This window comes from Marmota marmota, unplaced genomic scaffold (genome assembly GCF_001458135.2).
Source record: "Marmota marmota marmota unplaced genomic scaffold, marMar, whole genome shotgun sequence".
NCBI lineage: Eukaryota > Metazoa > Chordata > Mammalia > Rodentia > Sciuridae > Marmota > Marmota marmota.
The window spans coordinates 774,906-783,184 of record NW_026000101.1 but is presented as its reverse complement, the minus strand read 5'-3'; the positions used below and the strand labels follow the sequence as shown (position 1 = coordinate 783,184).

The following is an 8,279-nucleotide window of genomic DNA, read 5'->3' as shown; positions in this document are numbered from 1 at the left end:
CATCTATTCCTCCCATGCTCCCCCTCCTACCCCACTATGAATCAGCCTCCTTCTATCAAAGAAAACATTCGGCATTTGGTTTTTTGGGGATTGGCTAACTTCATTTAGCATTATCTTCTCTAACTCCATCCATTTACCTGCAAATGCCATGATTTCATTCTATTTTATTGCTGAGTAATATTCCATTGTGTATATATGCCACATTTTTTTTATCCATTTATCCATTGAAGGGCATCTAGTTTGGCTCCACAGTTTAGCTATTGTGAATTGTGCTGCTATAAACATTGATGTGGCTGCGTCCCTGAAGTATGCTATTTTTAAGTCCTTTGGGTATAGACCGAGGAGTGGGATAGTTGGGTTGTCTCTTGTTCTTTTGTTTGAGAAATCATGATCTATTAAAAATAATATTCCCTTCAACCACACTCACAAACTGAAATGCCCAGAGCGGTTGAGGATAGAAGTGAGCTGGGCATAAGAAAAATTGTGATTGCTCTTGACTCAATTTGATTTTTCATTTTGAAACAAAACGAACACAGGAAAACATTTTCCCACTACAGGCAAAGCAACAGTGCAAGCACAGTGACAGATGGTGACTGTGCCTTGGCATCAGGGTAAGAGACAATAGGGAGTGGTGGGGAGTGTGGAAAACTGAAGAGCCCTGGCCTTGTAAAGGTGTGGTTCCTTCTCAGTGTAGCTGACTGCTGCCGTGTAGGAACACAGATCTGGAGTGGTTGGGTCTCCAGATTTTTTTTTAAGAGAAGCTAGGAATCTGCATTTTAAAAAATGTAAAACATCCCAATTATTAAAATTTAGCTCAACTCTTTAAAAACATTGGCTGGGCCAAACAAAACATCTGTGGACCAGAAGCTGCGAGTCCTTGGTTTCTGCCTTCTTTATGTGCCACCGTCCTCTTTTTATTTAATCCTCTAGTGTCTGTGTGAGTACATTAAGGTTGCTATCAGTGGCCCTATATGAGGATGAGATTCAAAACAAAACAAACAAACAAAAAAAAAACTACTAAAAACTCAGATGGTGGTAGCTCCCTGCAGGGACTGAGGTTAAATCTGAAATTATAAACTGGATTCTCCCAAACTGGCTGTTTCTGAGATAGAATTCTTTTCTTCTCCAGCCTTCAACTTCCCAGTTAGCAAAACAGGTCAGGAAAACCTACCCTGTCTACAACTTTGAAGTCCTGAGTGAGAAAGTGCCTCCCAAACTGTGAAGTCTTGTGCAGGTTCATGTAAAGGGCTAAGGTATCCCAATGCAATGAAAGAAAGGCACGTGCTTCTTTGAATCCTTCTCTGCTAAGGGGGTCTTTGTAGATTTTAGACAGTTTTAACTCACATGCCAAATCCAAAGCATTGTTTTCAATAGCAAAAAATGTGAAATGACTTAAATGCCCATTGATGGAGGAATGGATAAACAGAGCATATAATCATCAGATGAAATGTTATCTGGCATTTAAGAAGAATTAACTGTGTGTGTATGAGAAATGACATGGATTGATCCTGGAAACAAGACTGAGTGACAAGAGCAATTTGCAGAATCAGTACAGTATGTTGACATCTAGGTAAATTTAAACCCCACCAAAAAATTTCTGCATTGTTCACGGATGCCTGCTTGTGTATTAAAGTATGTAATCATGGTGGGGAAGAGGCTCAGTTAATTCACGACAATGGCTGACTCTGCGTAGGAAGGGAGGGGGACAGGACCAGGTGGAATAAAAAAAAAAAAAAAGCTTCAATTTGATCTGCAATTTAGAATTTCTTTTTTAAAAAAATCTGAAGCAAATGCAACTGGATGTTAATATCTGTGAATTCTAGATGGTGAGCATGGGTTTCTGTTGTTTTCCAGATTTCTCTGCTTGAATTTTTTTCATAAATGAAAGGAAGGAAGGAAGGAAAGAAGGAAAGGAAGAAGGTTGAGAGGGAAAGAAGAGCAGAAGGAGGGAGGGGGACCGCACGTTACTCCAAGTCATATCTGGAGCTGGGTTCAAGACTTGGGACCAGGGCTGGGGTGGTGGCTCAGTGGTAGAGCACTTGCCTGGCATGTGTGAGGCACTGGGTTTGATTCTCAGCACCACATAAAAATAAATGAATAAAATAAAGATCCATCAACAACTAAAAAAATTTTTTAAAAAAGACTTTGGACTAGTAATTGGCTGCAACACTGTGATAACTGGGGTTTTGTGTGGAAATGCAGGGAAAAGTTTCTGTGCTGTATAGGTACTAGCAATGGACGCTCCTAAGGACATTGAACCCAAAGCAGCAGCCAATGATATATATCTGTGGAGAATGTCACACAGAAAATGAAATAAAATCCACAGATCCAATCAGATGCAGAGAATGTGGATACAGAATAATGTACAAGAAAAGAACCAAAAGATGGGTGGTTTTTGATGTCTGATGAAACATGGGAATTCAGAGGAGTGTCTTCCTTTGTACTTGGATTTGACCCTTTAATGTTTCTCACTATTGTACAGGTTTTGATTTAGCACACTTATGAATACAACTCTGTGCCTATGATTTCATTTTATTTCATGTTCCAAACCAAAGTGTGTTTAGGTATCAATAATCTGTATAAAGTTTTTTTTGTTGTTTAATTAAATGACCTTTAATTTAAAAAACAACTTGAACCGATTTTACGGCACGTGGAAGTTAAATGAACAACGGGCCGCTGTTCTTTGTGTACTGGGCTCTCACTGTCCACAGCTAAACCCACTCAACCTTCATCAAGTTGAGTGACCAAGAATTCTCTTCAGTTCTCAGTCTGCCAACGGTGAGGATCTCAGGCCAGTGAGTTTCTCTGATTATAAATGTGGAGTGTCATTCTCCGCCGGCCATTGGCTCAGACTGTGGAAAGAAAAGAAGTTCAGTGCCACCTCCAAATAACTGTCTTGACACATTTATTTCCCATTGACTGTGAAATGCAAAGAGATCCCACTTGGGGTGTGGTAGGATCAGGGGCCCCATTAAAGCTCTTCAAATTTACACCAAGTTAGAAAGGGCAGCCCGTGGTCCCTACACCAACCAAGAGGAGTTTCTCCTCGTTTGGGAATGAGTGGATTTTCCACTGGACACAGTCCTGGAGTCAAGAGAAACCATGAAGGTGACAAATGGGAGACTGGACTGTTGCTCTCAGAGCCTATTGAGTACCATCACCTCTTTAAGTTGCCCCTTACTGCATACCTGTCAGGTAGAGGCAAGGTGCCCTTCATGGGGTAACATCTGCTAGTTTGGGTTCCTTGCTCCCCTTCTGTTGAGGAACACTCCTTTTCCTTTCCATGTGTTTCTGGTGGAGCCATTTATTACAGCACACAGTAAACCTCCATCACTGGTCACATGACCTAGGCATGGCCAATCATACTTCTCCATTGTCCTGACAACAGTGATTCATGGGTTCAAGAAGGGAGCAGGTGGCCCAAGCAGGGTCTAGCAGGAACTTCTCTGGAACTGACAATCAGATGCTGAGAGAAAGAAGTGCTTTCTTGGGATTTACTAAGCTGGGGCTGCCGTGGCCGTGTCCCAACTATAAAGAGAAGGCCTCTGCCATAGGAGGGAAAGAGACCAATAACGCAGAAAAAAGACAGATGCAGAGGAGAGTCCGGGGGCTCAGGGACAGTCTTGGTTCCAGATTCCGAGGCCCCGGTCCCTGCTGCTTCAGTGGCCTACCTTACCGTATGCGGAAACACCAGCACCAGTCAGTTCCTTTTTTCCCTACAAGTTGTGTTTCTGTTGCTTGCAACCAAAAAATTCAGACCATTACATCAGAACCTAAGACTCGCTGGACTCTCCCTAACCCTGTGCTAGCAGGGCCCTGTCAGTCTTGCCCACCACTGTTCCCTGGCACCAGCCATAGTCCCAGGCCCATAGTCATTTCTAAGGGAACTTCTGTTAATTGAATAAACAGCCCATGAGTATTGCATCGTAGAATCCTTACACAAACCCTGAGAGTGAGGCTTCACTGTCAGAAGCTCCAAATGGTGAGGCCAGAGCCCAAGTTCACCCAGCTCAAGAGTGGCAAAGGCCACTTTGGGATGTGACTCTTCCATTCCTATGGGTCTCCTGACCTCCACTCACACGGGGAACCAAAGCACAGACGTAATTCATTCGGCCCTTCTCAACCCCCAGCCCCTTGGCTGAGGAGATCCCGCGTGGGCCCACCACGAGCTGCACCTGTCCCACCACCTTCCTCGGCCTCGGCCTCTCCTCTCAGCAGTGCCCAGGGGCCAGATGGAGCTTTCCTGCCTGGTGGTTCCTTCCTCCCCCAATTCTGTGCCTCTGTTCCAAGTTTCTGGTGAGTTACTGAATCCTCAGTTTCAAATCTTTTCATATGCAAGTAGTTTATTCTCATTAAGAGAAATCCTATCTTCTGCTTATTTAACTCTGTCAGTTAAATCCGTTAAGTTTATTTGTGTTTGCCCGGTGGTAATTTTTATTGGGAGAACATCTGAAACCCTCTGTGGGGAGGAAGTTGAAGAAGCCTGTGGTGTGCCCAACCCTGGTCCCGATTTTCCTGACGTCTCCACCACCCGGGCCGCCTCTTGCCATTCACAGGAGGCTGGCTGCGGGCGGCTCATCTTGGGATCTTTTGAGTTTTGAATTTGTGCAGGGACGGTCTTGACCTTTGAGATCTCACATGGAGCGCTTTTCTGTCGGAAGAGGTCCCAGGAAGGACAGCCCTAAAGAGTTCCTGAATGGTGTGGCAGCAGCAGATCAGATGAAGGGAAGAGACCCAGAACTGGTTTCCCTGTTGTGCTCACGCCCTGGGCTGAGGCTCTCTGCACCCACTGCAGTTAGACACACCTGCCTCATTCCCCGACTAGATGTGGAAAGCCTTGAGTACAGGTTTTGTCTAATTAATTCATTATACCCCCAGTTTATCTTATAGTCTTACTATGGTAAACTCTGAATGAATGAATGAGGGGATGAATGGATGGATGGATAAGTGGATGGATGGATGGATGGATGAGTGGATGGATGATTCCTTGGACATCATCTTCTGTCCAAAGGGGCACAGTCAGCACATAACTGACAACCATATGTGAATGGTCCTCCCGGTGCAGGGAAGTGATTATCATCACATTCTCATCGCTCCCATTTTATAAGTCTCTTTGACACTTATTTCCTTATCTTCATTTTCTTTAGGGAAAAAATATTCACCTAGTTAATCAAATTTTCCTGCGTTTTTTTTTTATTCCAACACAAATTGCAATTTCCAAATGATGCAGAACAAAGATAAACACAATTACAAAACCAGGCAGCTCCAATAGATAAACCTCAAATTGTAGGTCAGAAAAGAAAACTTGAACTAAACTTTGCCTGTCGGTTCCCCTTGTTCCCACCCAGGTTTTTTAGGATCTCTTTTGACTTAAAAGAAGTTTGTGATAGATGGATAGATTCTGCTGTGCAGTAGGCTGTCAAGATAGGTAGAGAAGCCAGGCGCAGTGGCGCACGCCTGTAAAACCGGCGGCTCGGGAGGCTGAGGCAGGAGGATGGTGAGTTCAAAGCCAGCCTCAGCAAAAAGCGAGGTGCTAAGCAACTCAGTGAGACCCTGTCTCAAAATAAAATACAAAATAGGGCTGGGGGTGTGGCTCAGTGATTGAGTGCCCCTGAGTTCAAGCCCCAATACCCATCAACAGAAAGATAGGTAGTGAGCTCCTGGGTAGGGGAGATAGACAAATGGAGGTTGGGTCACTACCAGTGAGGAGAAGAGAACAGAAAATAACTGACTGGAGCATAGTGGAAAATGTGCACTAGGAACCCCAGAAATGACAGATTCAGTTACAAAATTGGTGGACATAAAGGAATGGTGAAAATTGCATCAGATAAAGGGTTACACATCCTGAGAGTGAATCTTGGCTCCAGTGGTAGGTAGCTATGTGACCTTGAAAAAGTTACATAACTTCTCTGATTAGATGAGATATAAATTATAAAGAACATATAGCACAGTGTCTGACACAAGAGTATGTTAAAGTAGACTAGCCTCCTTTATATGTTCTACGAGGACAAGAAGTAAAAGGTGGATTCCAAAATTAACCCCGAATCCCTCCCATCCCTGAAAGCATACTCATTTGGGGAGTGACATTATCTTCTCCCCACCCCACCAAGGGGTGGAGTCTTGCTTTGATTTGCTTTGTCTGATGAGACACTGGCAGAAATCACTACAGCACAGGTTTGAGAGTGTGCCTGGGGACCCTGACGTTGACCAGGGGAGAGAACCTGGTCTAACCTGCTGCATGGAGAGAGACAAGTTCTTCCTGCTCACTCTAGCCAATAGTTGAACGAGGCCCCAGGCCCCAGCAGCCTACCAGCTAGCTGACTGCCAAATTGCCTGGTTGACCCACAGACTCATGGGCAATGACAAAGTGAGGATTATATGAAGCCACTTTGTTACACGGCAAATGCCAACTATTACAAGTAGACTGGAAAATTTATCTCATTAGAAATAATAGGGGTCAATAAGTAAACAGATACTGCTTTCCAGCAACTCACTTGATGGATGACTTTTAACTTAATAATAGGGATCAACAAGCAAATGGAATTTGGCTTTGAGAAACTCACTTGATAGGTGACTTTGCCACAATGTGGATACACTTCCAGACACGAGGGCCGTTGTGTGCAGAAAAACATCAGATCATAGCTGAATTGTCAGTCAGGCTTTTAGCCAGTTTAACCCGCTGAAATGCGTGTCATGCCTAGAACAATGAACTTGAGGGCCTGAGCTGTTAATGCTAAAAGAAACGTAGGCAGTATTTGTTCAAGTGCTGTGTTCCTGGAAACCCGTCAGATCCTCCTGGGGAGGAGCCTGGCTGGGGACATCACTGTCACTCCCACTCTGGGAGAGACTACTGTGGTCCCCCAGACAAGCAGAGAAATATTCAAACATTATTTAGATCGCACTTTAATATTACCTAAAAATCACCATCCAGGGGCTTTGATGTCTTGGCTGGGTAGAAATAACACTTCACTCTTCAAAAAAGTTGTTTGATCCTTGAATTCTGTTTTTTTTTTTTTTCTTCTTCTTCTCTTTAGATATTAACTCAGAGCATGTGAATCTCCCCTGGGATGGAGCCATGGAAGGGGGCAATTGATTGAGTGAATGAAGTGATTTAACTTCATTATCATTGCAGCCCTGAAAGGGGCCACTGTCCCTTTCCTGTTGGCATTGCATGATTCCCGCCCTGCCCGCCTCTGTCCCCGCACAGCCCCCCACCAGTTCTCACACCAACCCTCAAGGATAACTGGATCCCACCCTCCAGCACCCCAGACACCAAAGTGATCTTTGTAAAGTACCAATCGCTTGTGATTTCCCTGCTCAGAAACCCTCAATGGCTCCCTCTTGCCTCGGCCACTGAGACCATCTCTTCCCCCTGTCATATTAGAGTCCTGGGGTTGTCATAAGAAGCACCACACACTGAGGGTGGACAACAGGAACGGACAGTCTCAGATCCAGCAATCTGAAACCACGGTGTAGACAGGGCTGCTCCCTTCTGGGGACCAAGGGGGACTCTACCCTGTTCCTCTCTCCTAGCTTCTGGTAGCCTCAGGAAGCCTTGGCTTGAAGACCGCCCTCTCCCTGTCTTCACATCCTCCTTCCTCTGGGTGTTTCTCTCTGTCCAACCCCCTGTGCATTGAGAAGCCGTCATGTTGGATCAGAACCCACCCTGAAGGCCCCAGCCCTATTATCCTAAACACCTATTTCCAAAGAAGATCCTATTCATGGGACCTGGCAGGACAGGACTTCAACATCTTTGGGGAAGACACAGTTCAGCCATAGCAGCTGTAGCAGCTGGTTGTCAAGGCCCTTCCTAAGTGGATCCCCAACTCTGTGTCCCTGGCTGAGTCTCGTGCCTTCCAACTCTGGCTCTGGCACCATCGGGGGCCACTCATCATCATGCCTGAGCTCAAATTTCTATTCCACCACCTCCCAGGCTACATAGCTGCTCTGAGCCTCAGTTTCTTCATCTTTAAAATGGGATAATAATGACGCCTACTCAGGGGATTGTTTTGAAGGTTAAATGAATTCGTGTCAATAAAGTCCTCTGAAGAGTGCCTGGCTCCAAAGTATTTGGACAAAATTCATTACTATTGGGGCTGGGGATACAGCTCAGTTGGTAGAGTGCTTGCCTTGCATGCACAAGGCCCTGGGTTCAAACCCCGGCACCCCCCCCAAAAAAAATCCGTTCCTATTGTTTTTAGGTTTTTCGTCCTCCCTTGCTTCTCCTCATTCAATGAAGTTCACCCTTTCACTGTCTCAAGAGGAGGTCGTGGCATTCT

At 45.0% G+C, this 8,279-nt stretch overlaps 1 pseudogene; it reads left to right on the top strand.

Annotated features, from left to right (window-relative positions):
• Positions 1-267: 267 nt before the first annotated feature.
• On the top strand, positions 268-2,602 carry LOC125610654 (annotated as a pseudogene).
• The last annotated feature ends 5,677 nt before the right edge of the window (positions 2,603-8,279 follow it).